Raw genomic sequence first — 25,012 nt, forward strand, 5'->3', positions numbered from 1 at the left:
ATTATCCTGCCGATCTAACTCGGCTTCCTTCTCTTCGTACATGTGTACGCGTGGCAAATCATGTATTATGTCGCAAGGTAGTACTGCTTCCGCACCGTACACCATAAAAATGGTGTATATCCGGTGGTGCGATTCGGCATGGTCCGCAGCCCCCAGAGTACGGAGTCGAGCTCCTCGACCCAATGAGTATCCGATTCTGTCAAGGATCGCACTAGTCTGGGTTTGATGCTGCTCATGATAAGACCGTTTGCCCATTCAACATGGCCATTTGTTTGAGGATGGTAGACAGAAGCATAGTCGAGCTTAATGCCCATTTTGCCGCACCAAGATTTCACCTCATCGGCCGTGAAATTTGAGCCATTATCGGTGATGATGCTGTGGGGGACACCGTATCGGTGTACGACCCCGGATATAAAGTCTATTACTGGTCCGGACTCGGCCGTTTTCACTGGTTTGGCTTCTATCCATTTGGTGAATTTGTCTACCATGACCAATAAATATTTTTTCTTGTGGCTTCCCCCTTTAAGGGGTCCAACCATATCAAGCTCCCCGACCGTGAAGGGCCAAGTTATGGGGATTGTTTGGAGAGCGGTAGGGGGCATATGACTCTAATTGGCAAAGAGCTGGCAACCAACGCAGTGTTGGACAAGGTCCTGTGTGTCTGCTTGGGCTGTCGGCCAATAGAAACCTGTACGGAAGGCTTTGCTGACTAATGCTCGAGCCGCAGCGTGGTGCCCGCCCAGTCCGGCATGGATTTCAACCAAGAGCTGCCTCCCTTCCTCTTCGGAGATGCACCTTTGGAGCACTCCGGTGACGCTTTTCTTATAGAGTTCCCCTTCATGGACTTTGTAAGCTTTAGAACGCCGGACTATGCAGCATGCTTCATTTTGGTCTTCTGGGAGCTCCTTCCTATTTAGGTAGGCCAAGAAAGGCTCAGTCCACGGGGCGATGACAGCCATTATTTCGTGGGCTGACGATGTTATTTCGGTGGTAGAACGTCTGATTATGTCTGATAGTTCAGAATCTGGGGATGTATTCGGATCCGTGCTGGTATTGCTGGACTCCCCTTCCCATACCACGGATGGCTTGAACAACCTTTCCAGGAATGTGTTAGGTGGGACAGGGTCGCGTTTAGCGCCGATGCAGGCAAGGACATCTGCCGCTTGATTGTTTTCTCGAGCCACATGGTGGAATTCGAGCCCCCCCGAACCGAGCTGACATTTTAAGGATGGCATTGCGATAGGACGCCATTTTCGGATCCTTGGCATCAAAGTCTCCATTTATTTGCGATATTGCGAGGTTTGAATCCCCGTGCACTTCTAGGCGTTGGATGCCCATAGAGACTGCCATCCGAAGACCGTGCAACAGAGCCTCGTATTCAGCTGCATTGTTGGAGTTTGTGTATAATATTTGGAGGACGTATTGGACCGTGTCTCCGGTGGGAGACGTCAGGACTACACACGCTCCCAGTCCGGCCAACATTTTAGAACCGTCGAAGTGCATGATCCATGTGCCGTACTCTTTAGGGAGTTCGGCCTCCGTCCATTCGGCGACAAAGTCAGCTAATACTTGCGACTTGATAGCCCACCGAGGCTTGTATATTATGTCAAACGGAAGGAGCTCAATGGCCCATTTAGCAATCCGGCCCGTGGCGTCGTGGTTATTTATTGTATCGTTTAGTGGTACTTCAGAGGCCACCGTAATCGAACACTCTTGAAAGTAGTGTCGTAGCTTTCGGGATGACATGAAGACCGCGTATGCTATTTTTTGATAGTGTGGGTATCGGAATTTTCATGGGGTGAGGACCGTGGATACGTAATAAACTGTCTTCTGTAGCGGGAGTTTGTATCCGTCAACCTCTCGTTCGACGACGAGTACTGCGCTTACAACTTGATGTGTTGCAGCTATGTACAGCAGCGTAGGTTCGCCGATATTTGGCGCTGTTAGGACTGGATTATTGGCCAATAAGGTCTTTATTTCATCGAGTCCGGCCGCGGCTGCATCCGTCCACACGAAGTGTTCGGTACGCCGAAGAAGGCGGTAAAGAGGCAATGCCTTTTCTCCTAACCTGGAGATAAAGCGGCTCAAAGCAGCCACGCATCTGCTATGTCTTGAGCTAGCGTTGGTTTTCCCCGAAGAGGAGAGGGTGATGCAGCAAAGTGTAGCGTAAGTATTTCCCTCAGTTTTGAGAACCAAGGTATCAATCCAGTAGGAGGCTCCTCAAAAGTCCCACGCACCTACACAAACAAACTGAGAACTCGCAACCAACGCAATAAAGGGGTTGTCAATCCCTTCACGATCACTTACGAAAGTGGGATCTAATAGAGATAGTATGATAAGATAAATATATTTTTGGTATTTTTATAATATAGATGCAAGAAAGTAAAGATGCAAATAAAAGTAAATTGGAAGCAAATATGATAAGAGATAGACTCGGGAGCCATATGTTTCACTAGAGGCTTCTCTCGAGAGCATAAGTATTACGGTGGGTGAACAAATTACTGTCAAGCAATTGATAGAAAAGCTAATAATTATGGCGTTATCTAGGCATGATCATGTATATAGGCATCACGTCCATAACAAGTAGACCGACTCCTGCCTGTATCTACTACTATTACTCCACACATCGACCGACTCCTGCCTGCATCTAGAGTATTAAGTTCATAAGAACAGAGTAACGCCTGAAGCAAGATGACATGATGTAGAGGGATAAACACATGCAATATAATATAAACCCCATCTTGTTATCCTCGATGGCAACAATACAATACGTGTCTTACAACCCTTTCTTTCACTGGGTAAGATCACTGCAAGATTGAACCCAAAGCTAAACACTTCTCCCATGGCAAGAAAGATCAATCTAGTAGGCCAAACCAAACTGATAATTCGAAGAGACTTGCAAAGATAGCTCAATCATACATAAAAGAATTCAGAGAAGATTCCAATATTTATTCATAGATAAACTTGATCATAAACCCACAATTCATCGGATCTCGACAAACACACCGCAAAAAGAGATTACATCGAATAGATCTCCACAAGAGAGGGGGGAGGGAACATTGTATTGAGATCCAAAAAGAGAGAAGAAGCCATCTAGCTAATAACTATGGACCCGTAGGTCTGTGGTAAACTACTCACAACTCATCGGAGAGGCTATGGTGTTGATGTAGAAGCCCTCCATGGTCGATTCCCCCTCCGGCAGAGTGGCGGCGAAGGCTTCAAGATGGAATCTCGCGGATACAGAAGGTTACGGCGGTGGAAATTGTGTTTCGTGGTGCTCCTGGATGTTTTCGGGGTTCGTGGATATATATAGGAGGAAGAAGTACGTCGGTGGTGGTCCGAGGGGCCCATGAGACAGGGGGCCGCCCTACATGGTGGGGGGGCTCCTATCTCGTGGGGCCCTCGGAGCTTTCTTGACTTGCACTCGAGGCTCTCCGGATCAGATTTGTTCCAAAAATAACGCTCCCGAAGGTTTCATTCCGTTTGGACTCCGTTTGATATTCCTTTTCTTCGAAATATTGAAATAGGCAAAAAACAGCAATATGGGCTGGGCCTCCGGTTAGTAGGTTAGTCCCAAAAATGATATAAATGTGTAGAATAAAGCCCATAAACATCCAAAATGGGTAATATAATAGCATGGAACAATAAAAAATTATAGATACGTTGGCGACATATCAAGCATCCCCAAGCTTAATTCATGCTCGTCCTCGAGTAGGTAAATGATAAAAAGAGAATTTTTGATGTGGAATGCTACCTAGAATAATTCATAATGTAATTTTCTTTCATTGTGGCATGAATGTTCAGATCCAAATGAATACAAAATAAAAATTCATAAAGACATAAGAAATAGTAATACTTCAAGCATACTAATCAAGGTAATCATGTTTTCTCAAAATAACATGGCTAAAGAAAGTTATCCCTACAAAATCATATAGTCTGGCTATTGCTCTATCTTCATCACACAAAGTATTTAATCATGCACAACCCCGATGACGAGCCAAGCAATTGTTTCATACTTTAGTAATCTCAAACTCTTTCAACTTTCACGCAATACATGAGCGTGAGCCATGGACATAGCACTATATGTGGAATAGAATGGTGGTTGTGGAGAAGACAAAAAGGAGAAGGTAGTCTCACATCAACTAGGCGTATCAACGGGCTATGGAGATACCCATTAATAGACATCAATGTGAGTGAGTAGGGATTGCCATGCAACAGATGCACTAGAGCTATAAATATATGAAAGCTCAACAAAAGAAACTAAGTGGGTGTGCATCCAACTTGCTTTCTCATGAAGACCTAGGGCACTTTTGAGGAAGCCCATCATTGGAATATACAAGCCAAGTTCTATAATGAAAAATTCCCACTAGTATATGAAAGTGACAACATATGAGACCCTCTATCATGAAGATCATGGTGCTATTTTGAAGCACAAGTGTGGAAAAGAGATAGTAGCATTGTCCTTTCTCTCTTTTTCTCTCATTTTATTTTTTTTCCTTTTTCTTTTTCTCTTTTTTTTCTTTCTTTGGCCTCTTTTTTTTCTTTTTGTCCTTTCTCTTTTTTTTTCTTTTTTTTGTAAAGTCCGAAGTCCCATCCCAACTTGTGGGGGAATCATAGTTGTCGGTGTCAAAACCGGCAGATCTCGGGTAGGGGGTCCCGAACTGTGCGTCTAGGAGGATGGTAACAGGAGACAAGGGACACGATGTTTTACCCAGGTTCGGGCCCTCTTAATGGAGGTAAAACCCTACGTCCTGCTTGATTAATATTGATGATGTGTGTTACAAGAGTAGATCTACCACGAGATCAAGGAGGCTAAACCCTAGAAGCTAGCCCATGGTATGATTGTTGTTCGTCCTACGGACTAAAGCCATCCGGTTTATATAGACATCGGAGAGGGATAGGGTTACACAGAGTCGGTTACAATGGTAGGAGATCTACATATCCGTATCGCCAAGCTTGCCTTCCACGCCAAGGAAAGTCCCATCCGGACATGGGACGAAGTCTTCAATCTTGTATCTTCATAGTCTTGGAGTCCGGTTGATGATGATAGTTCGGCTATCCGGACACCCCCTAGTCCAAGACTCCCTCAGTAGCCCCTGAACCAGGCTTCAATGACGACGAGTCCGGCGCGCATATTGTCTTCGGCATTGCAAGGCGGGTTCCTCCTCCGAATAATTTATAGAAGATTGTGAACACCAGGATAGTGTCCGGCTCTGCAAAATAAATTCCACATACCACCGTAGAGAGAATAATATTTACACAAGTTCAATCTGCTGACGTATTTGGTGGCATGACGTCACGCCACTACCAAGCCTTTACTCGAATTGTTTTTATTGTACCACCTCAGCACGTTTAGCGAAGCGGTTTCCTTGGCACGTCTTGTCGAAGCAGAGATCGTGTTCCCCTTATTCCGGGATTCCCATTAATACGGCCGTGGGTAACCCAACCGCGCCCGTTGCCACGCCCCCTCCATCGAAGGCGGGTTCCAAACGGTCACGGGGACGGCTCTTGGTATTCTTCCTCTTTATAATGAGACCAAGGCCAGTTCTTTTTCTTTAATCCTCAATCGAATCTGACCCTCGCCCCCGAGTTCCAACACCCAGGGCTCCAGATTCGGGTACCTCTGACCTTCGACAATGTCCGGCTCCGACCTACGAGGCCGGTGGATGCCCTCTTCCGTCACGGAAGAAGACGTGCTAAAGCTGAGAGACGCCAGGTACTTGACCTACGAGATTTCGCATAGGTTGCCTGCCCAGGGGCAAGTTATTCCTACTCCCGAGCCCGGCGAGAGCGTTGTGTTCGTGTCTCACCTCCGTCGGGGTTTAGGCTTCCCGATGGATCCCTTCGTGAGGGGGCTCATGTTTTACTATGGGCTAGAATTCCATGACTTGGCTCCGGAGTCCATCCTCCACATCTCATCATTCATTGTCGTTTGCGAAGCCTTCCTCCGCACTACCCCTCACTTAGGCTTGTGGCTCAAAACCTTCAACGTGGAGCCGAAGATGATTGAGGGGCGTCAGGCAGAGTGCGGCGGGGCGGTTATAAGTAAGAGGGCCGATGCTCCGTGGCCTGAGGGCTCTTTTCAGGAGGAGCTCGGCTCGTGGCAACATGAGTGGTTCTATATCACCGCTCCAAGGGGCAGCAGGCAGAAGCCGCTGCCCGTCTTCCACTCGGGCCCTCCACAACGGCTGACGTCATGGGTCAACAAGGGGCTTAACTGGGGGCCGCCCAAAGACGTACCCCTGTTGCAGGACCGGATTCGAGACCTCCAAGAAAGGGAGATTAATCTGGTGGTGGTGGCACAGGTTATGCTGATCCGGCGCCTTCTGCCCTGCAAACGTCGCCCCCTTCGTCTGTGGGAATTTAATCCGGAGGGGCCATGAGCTCTCCAACACTTCATGGGTTTGACACCCGTGGAGATGTACAAACTGTTCTTCGGATCGCAAGAGATGCGTCCGGACTTGACCGAGGACGCCGGCCTAAGCTGCAATCGCCCGGATACTCAAGTAAGTAGCCCTGTGTCCGGACATATTGTCCATTTATTTATCATGGGTTTGCCTTTTAACCAGCTATCCCTTGGACAGGAGTGGATAGCGCAAGCAAAACTGATACGGTGTCCGGCCCCCCTCCCTGAGACCACGCCAGATCCCGTGTTAGTAAAAATGTTGGAGTTCCCGCCTTCGGAGGAGGACGAAGGGGGGCACAGGGAAACTACCACCTCCGCCAAGCAGGCTTTCAGTAAGGGGGGAATCGAGAGTCCCTCCTTCCAGGGGGAGAAGAGGACTGCTTCCGAAGACCCGGAGGCCAAGGCCTCAAAGCGGGGAAAGAAATCTGCACCGGAAGGTCCTGTGCTGGGAAAGGCCCCGGCCGCACAGTCTCCCCATAGGAATCAACCCTCCAGCGAGCCGTAAGTAAAAAAGGGGGATTTTTGTAATAGGGAACGCCCCTATATTATTTCCAAAGGTAACCGAAGTTTTCACCTTATAGTTCGGATCTCAGCCCATCTCAGCAGAGCTCAACTTCGGGGGACCTTCGTCCGGAGATGATGGAGAGCGAGACGCCTCCATCTGCCGCCCCATTGGGCGGGGCGGACAACCCTGAGGTGTCGTCACGGAGGGTCTCCCCAAGTCCGGCGGAGCCGGAAAGTCCGGCACCCATTGGAGTACGGCCGGTGGAGCTGCAAGATTTGCTCAAGAGGGCGTCTATCTCGGAAGATCACCGCATATTAATGAGTATGGTGATTGAAAGGATCTCATCCGCCGAGAGCGGGTTCTATGAGGCCGTCGGAAGCTTGCTGACGGGGTTTGAGGTACGCAAAAAATGACATACCTTTTGACAGTTTTGCACATGAAGTGTGCCCTGTATAGTAGCCTCTGAGACTTGGTATGCTGTCGAAAGCGATAGCGTGCCATGGATCATAATCTCAGTTATAGAATGTCGCCTTTCCTATGCAGGTGGCAGAACGTTCGGTGGCCAGCCGGATTGATGGAGTTGCCGAACTGAAGAGGCAACTCGATGTTGCGGATGCGGACATCGCACTGGTCAATAAATGACTTAACGAGTCGCAAGGTAGGTGGTTGCGACGCGGTTGCCTAGTAAGGGAGCTGATGCCCGTTCCTTACAATTTGTATGCTTGATGCAGATGGTGCCGCTGCTGTGGAAGATCTTCGAGAAGAGCTTGCTCGAGCCAAGGAGCAAGCCAGGATAAGTGATGCGGCTGCCTTGAAGGCAGCAGAAGAGCTAAAAGCCGAAAAGGCTGCTCACTGCCGAAGCAGGGAAGAGTTGGCCGGAATGGCCTTGAAATTAAAAGATGCTACCGACCGTTGTGAGGTTCTTGAAGGAGAACGCCGAGTGGAGCAAGAGGGTCTGAAGAAGGCCGGCGCCGAAATCAAGGATGCCCGGAGTGAGATATGGGCTATGAAGGAGGAACTGCGTCAGGCCGGAGACATTGCGGCTGGAAAGCCCTTTCTTCTGCATAGGAAGTTCACGGATCCGAAGTATGCTTAGCTGGGCCAGTTGTGTGGTGCGGAGGATCCTTATCTGGATTTGGCGGCGAGTGCAGCGGACGCAGTCGTGCACTTCCGAAGCCAGAAGGATCACGAAATGGAAGAGCTTTACTAGTCTCAATTCCATAGTCCGGAGCGTCCACTTCCGTTGACTGATCGGCTGGCTGAGTGGGCTGAGATGAATAGATTGTCCGGACTTGCCATGACGGATGTGGTCACTCATCTGTGGCTGGAAAGGCCCAAGCCGAAGAGTTATTTTGGCTTGTTGCAGCAATTCCTTGGGGCGGTGCCACATATCAAGGCGATGAAGCGGTCGGCATGCATAGAAGGTGCACGGATGGTTCTCGCCCGTGTGAAGACATACTGGGCAGACATGGATGCCACCGCTGTTGCATCCCGGGGTTCGGACAAGAGCCGATTACCCGCCGAGCACTATTTTGAGGAAGTCCTGCAGGGCGCTCATTTAATAGAGTCGCAGTGCTCGAAAGATGTCATGTTCAAATGACGTGTATGATTTGTGAGATCATGTTTATAATGCAATAGCTTTTTATACTTGTGCGTTCAAGTATTGAACTATCTCCTGTGCGGCCGTATATGTATGAATAACCTGAAAGTTGCAGTCTTTGGCTTCAACCCCCACGCACATGGTGCGGGGGTGTTTGCAAAAAAAAAGCGCTTTTTCACACTTAATCCAACGTCTTGGTCCTTTGAAGGAGGTGATAGCATAGCAAACTAGGCAACCGGACTATAATGCTTTATCACTTTCACTTAGCCATAGGAGCTCGATGGTGGGGCTACTATATAGCCCCTAGAGGCACCACGTTCTCCGAACTTGGGGCGCGTATGTGCCTGACCGGGAAGCGGTCCTTCGTCAAAGCGGAGGAATTCTAAACATTCCCATAGTCGATTGAGTGGTTGACCAGTCTCTCGCTGTATCATGACAGTCAGTTTTCGGCTTTCTCTACTGAGGCGCTCGCCCGGCCGAACCGGGGCACAATCACAGTAGTTCTCCTGGTGCGCGTTAGCCGATGGAGCGGAACGTAAGGCAGCAAAACACAGGAGCTAGGCAAACCCAACATTTGACCAAAGACATGATTCGGAGCTGATGCATATAAGGCCTAACTTGAGACGCCGAACACTCCCTGAGGTGTTCGGTCTTTATGATACCGGGCAGAACAATGCCCTAAGCCCCTAGTGTCCAGGTACAGGCGGGAACTTCTGACGCGGCCGATGCCAAAACGCCATCCTCCTCCTCGGTTATGGTAGAAAACCGGGGGGGCGTATCAACAAGAGATAGTAAGAAAGGTTTACGCAGGGTCTTAATCTGAAAAGAATCCTTGCAACGGGTCCCTGCTGCACGTCTGCGCCTGTGTCTCCGTTGTGCTGTATCCTGGACGGGTGTAGCACGTGCTTCATCTGTAAAAGAGAAGGACTTAGTTTGGAAGAAATATCATGCAAAGGTTGTATTTAAAATAAAGTATAATTTGGAAGATGAATAAAGTTGAGCTTTATTGGCTCTCATCGTTCATACGCGCAACCCCTTGTAAAGGGGTATGCGGCTGGGAAGCCCCTTGTTTATTTACGCCGGACTCGCCTAACAGTGTCCGAGGTCTGCATGACCTGTTTTTAGGGGCTTTGACCTACAAGGTCGGATTAGTGTGTGGCTGTCAAGGCGGCCTCACGTTCTCCGTGGTCGAGGAACACTCGGAGTTACTCTTTAATGAGATTATGCCGCGTGGACCGGGCATTTTAGGCGTAAGAGACGCGTAATGTGTTATTGCGTTAAAGCGGGCGAAAGCTTCGCGTCCCAGTAGTGCTTTGAGGGCCACTGTGAAATGTGGCGGTATGGAGAGTGAGCTTTTCGCGACGGAGGTTGTCGGGTGAACCGGACACAACCTCTAGTGGTATAGAGTTTGTTCCATTGGCTTAAAGGTATGGCGTCACTCCTTTGAAGGAAGTACCGCTACGGCGAATTTTGGTAGGGTCTATCCCCAGTCTGCAGATGGTGTCCTGGTATGGCAGGTGCCGCACTGTGTTTTCGTGTTATCACATGAAGTGAGTTCACTGTTTTGACTTCTAGTGGGAAAGTCTTCTATTTTCCGGCGTTCTGCTTGTGGGGTTCATCGTCGTCTTTGCTTGGTGTGTCGAGCCCCTTGCGTTCGGCGTTAAGTTGGCCGGACTGTTTGAAGACCCAACAATCTCTGTGGGTATGGTTCGCAAGCTTCCCGGAGGTACTATGTATTTGACATAGCCTATCCAGAATTTTATTTAGGTTGGATAGCTCGTCACTGTTGTCCTTGAGGGGCAGTGTTTTGTTATTCGGCCGAGAGCTTTTGAATCCAGCGTTGACCGCCATGCTATTTGGGAAATTTTCCTTATTCCGGCGCTGATCCTTTCTGCGTCGTGATTTCCCATTTCCATCCCTGACTTCGGATGTATTTGGGTCGTTGGTGCTGCATCTAGCCAGCCAGCTGTCCTCCCCTGCGCAAAATCGGGTCATGAGGCTTGTGAGTGCAGCCATTGTTCTTGGTTTTTCCTGTCCGAGGTGTCTGGCGAGCCATTCGTCATGGACGTTGTGCTTAAAGGCTGCTAAGGCTTCGGCGTCCGGACAGTCGACTATTTGGTTCTTTTTGGTGAGGAACCTGTTCCAGAATTTGCATGCTGACTCTCCAGGCTGTTGAGTTATGTGACTTAAATCGTCTGCATCTGGAGGGCGGACATAGGTCCCTTGAAAATTTGCTCGAAACGCATCCTCGAGCTCTTCCCAACTTCCAATTGTATTTTCTGGGAGGCTTTTGAGCCAATGCCGAGCTGGCCCTTTGAGCTTCAGGGGTAGGTATTTTATGGCGTGGAGATCGTCTCCTCTAGCCACATGTATGTGTAGGATATAATCCTCAATCCAGACTCCGGGGTCTGTTGTTCCGTCATATGCCTCTATGTTTACGGGTTTGAATCCCGCTGGAAATTCATGATCCAGTACCTCGTCGGCGAAACATAGTGGGTGTGCGGCGCCCCTGTATTTAGGTGTGCCGTTGTCTTCAGACGCTCGGCGGGTTGTGTTGCTTTCTGGACTCTTCTTTTTTGGCCCATAGATAGACCTGATCGGGTCATCCTTTTTCTGAGGATCCTTATGCTGATCGTGTGCCGGCTTGTGTGCGGAGCCCCTTGCTGTTCTTAGCCTGTCATCTGATCGTCTATCCAGCCAGGCGGCCTCTTTCTTTTTTGACTGCGGGGGCTCTAAGGCCTCCTCGTCGAATTCGGGCAACAACTTGCACTTCGGGTAACTCTTTGCCTGGCGACTAGCGTCATATTTATCTGCGGTATTGAGTACTTTGCTCCATCTCATTCTGAGTGCGTCCTCTGCTGTTTTGAGCTTCTGATTTTGCTTCTTCAAACTTCTTGCAGTAGCGACGAGCCTTTTATGAAGGTTCTTATGCTTTGGTGATGTGTTCGGCGTGAGATCGTCTAGGCTCTTGTTTTCTCCGGGGATGGGTTGCTTGTCCAGTTCACCATGTTCGGGTGATTGCTTGGTGGCGTGTTCGCCGTCCACTGCTTCGCCTTGCTCTAGGGCCGGGTCTGTATGGGTGCCATTTTTATCGAGGCGGGACTTCGGGCGGTGCTTGCGTCGCCGTTTTGGTTGTTTGCTGGGGGAGTTGTCCTTCGCCATGTCCCGTTGTTCCTCATTATCGCTTCCTTTTGGTGTATCCACCATGTATACGTCGTGAGTTGGGGTGGCTTTCCAGTGCCCGATAGGCACTGGTTCTTGGTTGTCTTCGGCATCGTCGTCCATACCGTCGATCTCTTCGGAGTCGAAGTCTAGCATGTCGGTTAGATCGTCGACAGTGGCTACTAAGTGGGTGGTGGGTGGGCATTGAATTTCTTCATCGTCCGCATCCCAACCGCCCTGACCGCAGTCCGGCCAGGGCTCTCCTGATAACGAGAGAAACTTTAGCGAGCTCAAGATGTCGCCGAAAGGTGAGTGTTGAAAGATGTCCGCGGCGGTGAACTCCATGATCGGCGCCCAACCGGATTCGGTTGGAGGGGGCGCGGGAGGCTCGGAGTCCGGCGAGGAGTCCAGCGCCTCGGAGTCACGGGCTTCATGAGGGACAAGATTAGTGTTTGGCTCTATCGCCGTAGAGGTTGCAGCCCCCGAGGCGGTGTCTAGCCATCCATCCTCGATCTGCATAGCCGGCTCCGAATTGAAGATCGGAGCGGGCTCGAGTGCGGCCTCCAGGGTACTGTCCGGCTGCAGAGCTAAATCATGCTCGTCGTGACAGTGCGGCGCGCTTGGCTGTGACTCGAATCCATCGAAGATCAAGTCTCCGCGGATGTCAGCCATGAAGTTCAAACTTCCAAATCTGACCTGACGGCCAGGGGTGTAGCTTTCGATCTGCTCCAGATGGCCAAGCGAATTGGCCCGCAGTGCAAAGCCGCCGAATATGAATATCTGCCCGGGGAGGAAGGTCTCACCCTGGACTGCGTCGTTGATGATGATCGAAGAAGCCATCGAGCCTATCGGTGATGACATAGAGGAACTCTCAATGAAAGCACCAATGTCGGTGTCAAAACCGGCGGATCTCGGGTAGGGGGTCCCGAACTGTGCGTCTAGGCGGATGGTAACAGGAGACAAGGGACACGATGTTTTACCCAGGTTCGGGCCCTATTAATGGAGGTAAAACCCTACGTCCTGCTTGATTAATATTGATGATGTGTGTTATAACAGTAGATCTACCACGAGATCAAGGAGGCTAAACCCTAGAAGCTAGTCTATGGTATGATTGTTGTTCGTCCTACGGACTAAAGCCATCCGGTTTATATAGACACCATAGAAGGCTAGGGTTACACAGAGTCGGTTATAGTGGTAGGAGATCTACATATCCGTATCGCCAAGCTTGCCTTCCACGCCAAGGAAAGTCCCATCCGGACACGGGACGAAGTCTTCAATCTTGTATCTTCGTAGTCTTGGAGTCCGGTCGATGATGATAGTTCGGCTATCCGGACACCCCATAGTCCAGGACTCCCTCAATAGTCTTCATCATCCTTTCCTCACGAGGACAATGCTCTAATAATGAACATCATCAAACTTTTAAGGATTTATAACTCAAAGCTAGAACAAAATATGACTCTATATGAATGCCTCCGGCAGTGTACCGGGATATGCAATGACTCAAGAGCGAGATGTATGAAAATTATGAAGGTAGCCTTGCCACAAATACAATGTCAACTACATGATCATGCAAAGAGCAATATGACAAAAGTAATGTGTGTCATATGAACGGAATGGTGGAAAGTTGCATGGCAATATATCTCGGAATGGGTATGGAAATGCCATAATAGGTAGGTATGGTGGCTGTTTTGAGGAAGGAGTATGGTGGGTGTATGGTACCGGCGAAAATTGCGCGGCACAAGAGAGGCTAGCAATGGTGGAAGGGGGAAAGGGTGCATACAATCCATGGACTCAACATTAATCAAAAGAACTCATATACTTGTTGCAAAAATTTAGAATTCATCAAAAATCAAAGCACTACGCGCATGCTCCTAGGGGGATAGATTGGTAGGAAAAGACCATCGCTCGTCCCCGACTGCCACTCATAAGGAAGACAATCAATAAATAAAAATTTGCTCCAACTTCATCACAAAGCGGTTCACCATACGTGCATGCTACGAGAATCATCAAACTTCAACACAAGCATTTTTTAAATTCATAATCACCCAACTAGCATGACTTTAATATTACTACCTCCATATCTCAAAACAATTATTAAGTATCAAGTTGATCATAGCATCCAATTCACTTCCTATGATAGTTTTTATTATACCCAACATGGATGCTCATCATTCTAGGACCAACTTTGTGACAATAGCAAATACCATGCTGTTCTAAAAGACTCTCAAAATGATATAAGTGAAGCATGAGAGACTATCAATTTCTTCAAAATTAAGACACCACCGTCGTGCTCTAAAAGATATAAGTGAAGCACTAGAGCAAAAACTATCAAGCTCAAAAGATATAAGTGAAGCACATAGAGTATTCTAGCAAATTATAATCAAATAGGCTTCTCCCAAAAGGTGTGTTACAGGAAGGATGATTGTGGTAAACTAACAAGCAAAGACTAATATAATACACGACGCTCCAAGCAAAACACATATCATGTAGCGAATAAAAATATAGATCCAAGTAAAGTTACCAATGAACGAAGACGAAAGAGGGGATGCCTTCCCGGGGCATCCCCAAGCTTAGGCTTTTGGCTACTCTTGAATATATTGGGGTGCCATGGGCATCCCCAAGCTTAGGCTCTTGCCACCCTTTATTCCATAGTCCATAAAAGGTTTACCCAAAACTTGAAAACTTCACAACACAAAACTCAACAGGAAATCTTATAAGCTCCGTTAGTGAAAGAAAACAAAACCACCACATAAGGTACTGCAATAAACTCATTCTTTATTTATTTTGGTGTTAAACCTACTGTATTCCAACTTCCTTATGGTTTATAAACTAATTTACTAGCCATAGATGCATTGAAATAAGCAAACAACACACGAAAAACAGAATCTGTCAAAAACAGAACAGTCTGTAGCAATCTGTAACTAACGCAAACTTCTGGAACTCTAAAAATCCTACCAAAATAGTACGTACTGGAAACTTTGCCTATTGATCAGAATCAAAACGAATCAATGCAAAAGCACGTTTTTGTTATTTATTGAAATGTTTCTCGTGAGCGCAAAGCTTCTGTTTTTTAGGAGAATCAAATCAACTATCATCATAGTTTATCCTATAGGTTCTACTTGGCACAAACACTAATTAAAAGATAAAAACACATCTAAACAGAGAGTAGATGCAAGATTTATTCCTAAACAGGAGCAAAAACAAAAAACATAAAGAAAAATTGGGTTGCCTCCCAACTAGCGCTATCGTTTGACGCCCCTAGCTAGGCATAAAAGCAAGGATAAATCTAACTAGTGCCATCTTTGTCACTTGATTCATAAGTAGCACGCATGATAGATTCATAAGGTAATTTTACTTTATTTCTTGGAAAGTGCTCCATGCCTTTCTTTAAAGGAAATTGGAATCTAATGTTCCCTTCCTTCATATCCATAATCGCACCAATCGTTCTAAGGAAAGGTCTACCAAGAATAATAGGGCAAGAAAGATTGCAATCTATATCAAGAACGATAAAATCTACGGGCACCAAATTTCTATTAGCAACAATAAGAACATCATTGATCCTTCCCATAGGCTTTTTAATGGTGGAATCCGCAAGGTGCAAATTTAACAAGCAATCATCAAGATCATGGAAACCTAGAATATCACATAAAGTTTTCGGAATCATGGAAACACTAGCACCCAAATCACACAAAGCAAAACACTCAAAATCTTTAATTCTAATCTTTATAGTAGGTTCCCACTCATCATTAAGTTTTCTAGGTATAGAAACTTCCAAGTTCAGTTTTTCATCATAAGATTGCAAGGCATCAACGATATGTTTGGTAAAAGCTTTATTTTGACTATAAGCATGAGGAGAATTAACAATAGATTGCAACAAGGAAATATAACCTTTTAAAGAGCAATTATCATAATCAAATTCCTTGAAATCTGAGATAGTAGGTTAAATATTAGAAGTTGAAGATTCTCCAATCTCTCTTTTACCAAATTTAACATCACGATCTAAAGATTCCGAATTTTTAGGACGCCTTCTAGGCAAAGTTGATTCATCATCACTCCCATAATCATCAAAATTCATCTTGCAGAACATAGATCTAATCGGAGACGCATCAATAACTTTGAGATCCTCATCATTATTTTCATGTAGACTAGAAGAACACGCTTTTATAAAGCTTTCCTTTTTTGCACACAATCTAGCGGTTCTTTCCTTGCACTCGTCAATGGAAATTCTCATTACTTTGAGAGACTCATTGATATCATGCTTAGGAGAAGAAGATCCAAGTTTAAGAGAATTAACATCAAGCGAAATTCTATCAACGTTCCTAGCCAAATCATCAATTTTGAGCAATTTTTCTTCAAGCAAGGCATTAAAATTCTTTTGAGAAATCATAAATTCTTTCACACTATTCTCAAAATCAGAGGGCATCTTATTAAAATTACCATAAGAATTATTGTAGGAATTTCCATAAATATTAGAGAGATTACTAGGGAACGGTCTAGTATTAAAATTACCTCTGTAAGCATTGTTTCCAAAATTATTCCTACCAACAAAATTCACATCCATAGATTCATTATTATTCTCAATCAAGGAAGACAAAGGCATATCATTTGGATCAAGAGGAGTATTTTTAGTAGCAAACATCTTCATAAGTTCATCCATCTTTCCACTCAAAACATTGATTTCTTCTATAGCATGCACTTTTTTACTAGAAGATCTTTCGGTGTGCCACTGAGAATAATTAGCCATAATATTATCAAGCAATTTTGTAGCATCTCCTAACGTAATTTCCATAAACGTGCCTCCCGTGGCTGAATCTAAGAGATTTCTAGAGGCAAAGTTCAAACCGGCATAAAATTTTTGTATGATCATCCATAAATTCAAACCATGAGTAGGGCAATTGCGAAGCATCAATTTAATTCTTTCCCAAGATTGGCCGACATGCTCATGATCAAGTTGTTTAAAATTCATAATATCGTTCCTAAGAGTGATGATCTTAGAGGGAGGAAAATACTTAGAGATAAAAGCATCTTTGCACTTGTTCCAAGAATCAATACTATTTTTGGGCAAAGACGAAAACCAAATTTTAGCAAGATCTCTAAGTGAAAACGGGAATAACTTCAATTTGACAATATTGTTATCTGTATCTTTCTTCTTTTGCATATCACACAAATCAACAAAATTGTTTAGATGAGTAGCGGCATCTTCACTAGGAAGGCCGGCGAATTGATCTTTCATAACAAGATTCAGCAAAGCAACATTGATTTCACAAGACTCAACATCATTAAGAGGAGCAATCGGAGTACTAAGGAAATCATTATTATTGGTATTCGAGAAGTCACACAACTTGGTATTATCTTGTGCCATGGCGACAAGTAATCCAACACACAAGCAAACAGAAAAAATGGCAAGCGAAAAGAGAGGAGGAGATTGGGAAAGAGAGGGCGAATAAAACGGCAAGGGTGAAGTGGGGGGAGAGGAAAACGAGAGGCAAATAATGTAAATGCGAGGGAGATGGGTTTGTGATGGGTACTTGGTATGTCTTGACTTGAGCGAAGACCTCCCCGGCAACGGCGCCAGAAATCCTTCTTGCTACGTCTTGAGCTAGCGTTGGTTTTCCCCGAAGAGGAGAGGGTGATGCAGCAAAGTGTTGCATAAGTATTTCCCTCGGTTTTAAGAACCAAGGTATCAATCCAGTAGGAGGCTCCTCAAAAGTCACACACACCTACACAAACAAACTGAGAGCTCGCAACCAACGCAATAAAGGGGTTGACAATCCCTTCATGGTCACTTACGAAAGTGAGATCTGATAGAGATAGTATGATAAGATAAATATATTTTTGGTATTTTTATAATATAGATGCAAGAAAGTAAAGATGCAAATAAAAGTAAATTGGAAGCAAATATGATAAGAGATAGACCCGGGGGCCATAGGTTTCACTAGAGGCTTCTCTCGAGAGCATAAGTATTACGGTGGGTGAACAAATTACTGGTAAGCAATTGATAGAAAAGCAAATAATTATGACGTTATCTAGGCATGATCATGTATATAGGCATCACGTCCATAACAAGTAGACCGACTCCTGCCTGCATCTACTACTATTACTCCACACATCGACCGACTCCTGCCTGCATCTAGAGTATTAAGTTCATAAGAACAGAGTAACGCCTGAAGCAAGATGACATGATGTAGAGGGATAAACACATGCAATATGATATAAACCCCGTATTGTTATCCTCGATGGAAACAATACAATACGTGTCTTGCAACCCTTTCTGTCACTGGGTAAGATCATCGCAAGATTGAACCCAAAGCTAAACACTTCTCCCATAGCAAGAAAGATCAATCCAGTAGGCCAAACCAAACTGATAGTTCGAAGAGACTTGCAAAGATAACTCAATCATACATAAAAGAATTCAGATAAGATTCCAATATTTATTCATAGATAAACTTGACCATAAACCCACAATTCATCGGATCTCGACAAACACACCGCAAAAAGAGATTACATCAAATAGATCTCCACAAGAGAGGGGGAGAACATTGTATTGAGATCCAAAAAGAGAGAAGAAGCCATCTAGCTAATAACTATGGACCCGTAGGTCTGTGGTAAACTACTCACAACTCATGAGAGAGGCTATGGTGTTGATGTACAAGCCCTCCATGGTCAATTCCCCCTCCGGCAGAGTGCCGGCGAAGGCTCAAAGATGGAATCTCGCGGATACAGAAGGTTACGGCGGTGGAAATTGTGTTTCGTGGTGCTCCTGGATGTTTCCGGGGTCTGTGGATATATATAGGAGGAAGAAGTACGTCAGTGGACGCCCGAGGGGCCCACGAGACAGGGGGGCTCCCTCCTATCTCGTGGGGCCCTCGGAGCTTTCTTGACTTGCACTCCAGGCTCTCCGGATCAGATTTGTTCCAAAAATAACGCTGCCGAAGGTTTCATTCCGTTTGGACTCCGTTTGATATTCCTTTTCTTCAAAATACTGAAATAGGCAAAAAAACAGCAATATTGGTTGGGCCTCCGGTTAGTAGGTTAGTCCCAAAAATGATATAAATGTGTAGAATAAAGCCCATAAACATCCAAAAGGGGTAATATAATAGCATGGAACAATCAAAAATTATAGATACGTTGGAGACGTATCAGCATCCAGCTAGTTTCCGGATGTGTTTGAGGTCTGTTGGTATAGCCAACTGCGACAAAGCTCGGATTTTTGCCGGATTAGCTTCATTCCTCTATTGGAAACGATGAAGCCCAGCAGTTTTCCGGAGGGGACGCCAAAAACGCATTTCTCCGGGTTCAGCTTGATGTCGTATGTTCGTAGGTTGTCGAACGTAAGCCTCAAGTCATCTATTAGGGTTTGGCGTGTCCTGTTTTTATGACTACGTCGTCCACGTATGCCTCCACTGTTTTGCCGATTTTCTTTTCCAGGCATGTTTGAATCATGCGTTGATAGGTTGCTCCAACATTCTTAAGCCCAAAAGGCATAGTGTTGAAGCAGAAAGGGCCATATGGCGTTATGAAAGTTGTTGCAGCTTGGTCGGACTCTGCCATCTTTATTTGATGGTATCCAGAGTATGCGTCGAGAAAACATAGCGAGTCATGTCCTGCTGTGGCATCGATGATTTGATCGATGCGAGGGAGGGGAAAGGAATCCTTGGGGCAAGCCTTGTTAAGGTCTTTGAAGTTGACGCACAGGCGCAAGGATTTTTCCTTCTTTGGTACCATCACCAAGTTCGCCAGCCAATCCGGATGTTTGATAACTCTGATGAATCCGGCCTCAAGTAGCTTGGCTAGCTCTTCCCCCATGGCTTGCCGTTTGGGCTCTGAAAATCGCCTTAGGGTCTGTTTAACAGGTTTGTATCCCTTCAGTATGTTACGGCTGTGTTCGGCCAATTCGCGTGGGATGCCCGGCATGTCCCATGGGTGCCAGGCGAAGATATCCCAGTTCTCGCGTAAGAAGTCGCACGGTGCGGCGTCCATAGCGGGGTTTAACTGTGTCCCGATGGAAGCTGTCTTCGTGGGGTCCGTTGGGTGGACTTGGAATTTGACTATCTCATCTGCGGGTTTAAATGAGGTGGACTTGGGTCGCTTGTCGAGTATCATGTCGTCCCTGTCCATGGTGGTGCGCAGCATTGTTAATTCTTCTGCCGCTAGGGCTTCGGATAGTGCTTCCAAGGCTAGTGCTGCGGTTTTCTTTTCGGCGCGGAGTGCGACGTCCGGATCACTAGCTAGAGTGATGATTCCTTTGGGTCCGGGCATTTTAAGCTTCATATACCCGTAATGGGGTATGGCTTGAAAGCTTGCAAACGCATCCCGCCCTAGAAGGGCGTGGTATCGGCTGTTGAAAAGAGCCACTTGGAAGGTGATTTCTTCGGACCTGTAATTCTCTGGGGTGCCGAATACCACATCGAGTGTGATTTTTCTTGCACACCGTGCCTCCTGACTAGGGATAATTCCCCTGAAGGTTGTGTCGCTTTGTTCAATGCGGCTTTTGTTAATCTCCATCTTCTTGAGTGTTTCTTCGTAGATTAGGTTTAATCCGCTTCCGCCGTCCATGAGTACTTTAGTGAGCCGAAAGCCATCCACTATTGGGCTGAGGACCAGGGCGGCCGACGCCCGGATGGACTGGAATTGGGGTTCGTCACTGGCATTGAAAGTTATAGCAGTCTCATTCCACGGATTTATCTTTGCCACGTGGCAGATTTCAGTAGAGCTTCGATGAGCTCGCTTGCGCCTGTTGTTTGAGGCGAAAGTCTCGAAGACTGTCAGTACCGTATTGTGTTCCTTGACGGGGTGTTGTTCTGCTTTATGGCTCTCGAGGAGATCCTCACCACTTTTAGCTACCTGCCGGAGTATCCAACATGCCCTAAGGCTATGGGTTGGTATTGCATCTGGCGTACTATGGAGATTACATGGACTATTGAGCCATCCTTCCAATACGGTTCCATGCCATGGGGCGGGCTTTGGTTTCTTGGGAATTGAATCGGTCGACTTACGAGATTTCGGCCGTTTAGTTCGAACAAAGGTTCTGGTGAGGGCCGTACTATCCCAAAATTCTGTTTGGATCTTCCAGGCGCTTTCCGTCGCACAGTACTTCTATACTATGGTTGCCAAGTCTGTAAAATGTACTATGTCACGGCGACTTATAGCATTAAGGAGTCCTTTGTTCGTGCAGTTTCTGCAGAAAAGAGAGACTACGTCCTCCATGTGGCAGTCCTTGACCTTGTTAAGAGCAAGGAGGAATTAGGCCCAATAACTGTGTACCGTCTCCTGGGGCTCCTGCCTGATACCGGAGAGACGGTTTAAGTCCGAGCGAGCGTCATTGGCTGAATCCGGATTCTGATCCGATCTGACGCCCGGGGGCACGGGAAGTTCCGAGCCTGACAGTTCGGGATCTGGAGTATTACCTAATCCCTTCGGCCCAACGCCCGATTCTAAATCCGGGACCTGGGCCATGTCTTCCTTTGGGTGGGTGTTCGGCTCACTGAGTTCAGTGATCCGGACATAATTCGTCCTCAAAGTTGAGGGGCAACCCACGTGTGGTTCCTCCACTACTGCTATCTCATGGGTGGCCGGCGGGGATCTAATGTCCCTTTGGTCGAGTTTAAGCCCAATCCGGTCATAGTCCGTAGCGACTCCCAAAGCGGCAATGCGATCCAAGAGCTCATTAAGGGAGGAGAACTCAATCGGATCCATCTTTTCGGCAAGCTCCGAATCGATGCGAAGGTTATCCGTGATGACCCGAGAGGCCATCGTTGGCGCGACAACCGTTGGGGCAGTCATAATGAAGCCGCCAAGCCGGAGAGTCTGGCCTATAGCCAGTGCTCCCCCAGAAGTGATGTCGTCCTTGACAACGAGACAAGCCATCGAGCCTTTGCAGCAATGACACAGAGGAACTCTCAATGAAAGCACCAATGTCGGTGTCAAAACCGGTGGATCTTGGGTAGGGGGTCCCGATCTGTGCGTCTTAGGCTGATGGTAACAGGAAGTGAGGGACACAATGTTTACCCAGGTTCGGGCCCTCTCGATGGAGGTAAAACGCTACTTCCTGCTTGATTAATATTGAAGATATGAGTAGTACAAGAGTAGATCTACCACGAGATCGTAGAGGCTAAACCCTAAGAGCTAGCCTATGATGGTATGATTGTAATTGTGATCGGCCTTTTAAGGACCATGCTCTCCGGTTTATATAGACACCGGAGAGCTAGGGTTTACATGGAGTCAGTTACAAGCAAGGAAACATAATATCCGAATCGCCAAGCTTGTCTTCCACGCAAAGGAGAGTCCCATCCGGACACGAGCCGAAGTCTTGAGTCTTGTATCTTGATGCTTCTATAGTCCAGACGATGTATATAGTCCGGCTATCCGGATACCCCCTTATCCAGGACTCCCTCAGGATCATCAAGAACTTTTGAGAAGTTACGCTTTGAAAAGCTCAATCTTGAGCAAGAGCATGAGTTCTTAAAAGCAATCAATGATGATCTTCGCAAGAAAAGTTCTTCTTACATTGCCAAGCGTTTACTCTTATCTACTTACATGCCTCAAGTCAAGTCTAATAACAAAAACAAGAAGGATTCTTCCTCTAGTAGTAACAATAATCATGCTAAATCTAATATTGTTGCTTCTAGTAGTTCTCTTGATTCCATTAATGATTCTCGTAGCCAAGCTACACTTGAGCAAGAAAATAGCTTATTGAAGGGAATTATAGAGAAAGGTGTTTACAAGAGCCTTGCCAGGAGTAAGCAATTTGAGGAAATTGTACACAAGCAAGGAAGGCATCGGAAGAACCAAGGTGTTGGTTTTGAACGAAAGGTCAATGCCAATGGAGTTGAGTGGGAAGAAGATCAATATCCCAAGATGAAGTTTGTTCCTCAACAAGAGAAGTATGATCCTACTTCCTTCAAGGGAACACAAGCTCAAGATGATCTTCCACCACAAGACCACAAGCAAAAAGGCAAGGAAAAGCTTCAAGAGGAGATTGATGCATTTGAAGAAGCTCCTAAGGCCTTGGTCAAGTGTGTTCCCAAGACTACGTCAAGTTCTACTTCATCAAGCATGACTACAACTCCAAGGATTCCCATCAAGATGATGTGGATCCCGAAGAAGAAGAACTAGAGAGTTCTTGAGGGTGACTCCGCCAACATTATTCATTCATATCATTATGGCAAAGACAAGTGCAATCAACTTCCACATCTTGCACTAGTTCAAGGAGTCACAAACCCTCATGTTGGTAAGGCAAGGGACAAGGTAACCTAATGCTTTCATGGACATCATCTTGTGTGTGCATCACTCTATGTCTATGGATATACTTGTTTGTTCCTTGTGGGACTAACCCGTGTAGGTATTGAAAGTGCAACTCACTCCAAAGGATTGCTCCAAATGATCTTCATCAAAAGTGAGCATCCACATCTTCAACACCTACATGAAGTCATCATCGACAAAACCCAAGGTTAGTTCATCCCTCTTAGGGGGGACCTGACATCTAGGGGGAGCTTAACTCTAAGAATTGAGTCAAAGCAACTCTAATGATGTGAACACATCAATGCATTATGTAAAAGTGGTAACCCCACTTGAGCTTAAACGATGAGTATGACCTATGATCAAATGTTCTCATTTGACTCCTAAGTCAATATACTCATATATAGATGACCTAGTCATCGTCAATTGTTTGATAGATGCTAGAATTGGTTGTGCATGCTTTGCCACATATTTCATTTGCCATTTTAATTGTGTGAGCATGTTGGTTGCATATTTAACTCATTCGAGGACATCCACTTGTTGATTTGATTGATTGGCTTATTTTTCTTTTGCCAAGTGGATGAACAAGAATGCCTAAGAACCTTCTCTAGCTATCTATGCTTTTCTTGTCTCAAACTCTATTCATGCTACATCACAAAATTTGATCAAGTCAGATTCGAACCACTCTATGTGAGGAGCACTCGGAGTCCCTGATTTGTCATGGACTTAAACTTCCAAAACTTCTTTGTGTGTTTCGGTCTGACCGATTCTTCCATTTCGGTCATACCGAGATCACTAAGTCGATCTAGGTTTTCAATCTCGGTGCAACCGATTTGAACTTTTCGGTCTCACCGAGTTGCTGTAACTGTCAACAGCTATGCATCTCGGTGCCACCGAGTTGTTCCACTCGGTCACACCGACAGGGTCGGGCTATATATACTCACGGGAAAAAAATTTGGAAACCTTCTACAAACCCCTTCGCCCGCGCATAGCTCGCTCTGCCTCCAAGGTCTCCGGATCGTCGACTTCGTCGCCAGCCGCCTCCAGTCGCTGGTCTCCGCCGCCGTCAACGGAATTCATCCCCGCCGTTGCCGCTGTAGCGAGTTCATCGCCAAACTAGGGTATGGACTCGATCACAGTGCTATCCCTGTCCGATTCCTAGCACATTGTGTTCATTATGATTCTTGCCACGATTGAAACGCATCTATCCAGTCAAAACAATCCTTAGATTAGATGTGAATTGAAAATTTAGGGTTAGGTTTCCGGCGAAACCATCTCGGACCCACCGAGTTGAAAACTCGGTTCCACCGATTCGGCTAAGGCCATTGCACAAGTGATTCTCGGTCTGACCGAGAGTTGCAAATCGGTGCGACCGATTTTAGAACTCTGTGAAACCCTAGCAGTCTTGGTGCCACCAAACTGTGACTCGGTCTAACCGAGTTCACTAGTTTAGGTTCCAAAAGCTGCTTCGGTATCACCGAGTTTGCAAATCGATTGATCCGAAATGCTTTCTGTGGAAAACTAAAACTAAGTTTTTGAATCATTCTTTTGCAAAAATCTCTGCATTTTGTGATGCTCATCCATTCTATCTCAACTACATCTATTCATAGTGTCAGCAGTCAGTGTTTCCAGCATGTCAGACCAAAGTGATAGCGAGAACAGGGAAGAGGAGCAGATTCACATGAGTGAGGGCACTAGTCCTTCTAGCACCTCAGATCAGGGCAGTAGGAGCACTCCTAGCAATTTGCCCAAAGCAGCCACCAGGGCCAGCAGGAAGAGAACCTCAGACTCTGAGGATGAAGAATATGTGGTAGCTGAAGATGAGGCTACTTCCAAGAAGATAGTGCTCAAAAAGGAGTACGGCTCAGCTAAAACCACCAAGCCAGGACTAAACAGGAAGGTCCCTGCCAAGAGGACACCTATGCTGAAGGTCAGAGGATCAACTCAAGAACCTGAGAAACCTGATCCCAAAGAGGCTGCTGTAGAAGGAAAGAAGAGAAAGGAAAGGGTCAGAAAGACCATGGCCAGAGTTGTTGGACAACCTTCCGTGATGGAAGAGGAAGAGGAAGAAGAAGCTGCTGCTCCAGCACCCAAGGCACAA

The sequence above is a fragment of the Triticum dicoccoides genome, chromosome 6B (genome assembly GCF_002162155.2).
Source record: "Triticum dicoccoides isolate Atlit2015 ecotype Zavitan chromosome 6B, WEW_v2.0, whole genome shotgun sequence".
Classification (NCBI taxonomy): Eukaryota; Viridiplantae; Streptophyta; class Magnoliopsida; order Poales; family Poaceae; genus Triticum; species Triticum dicoccoides.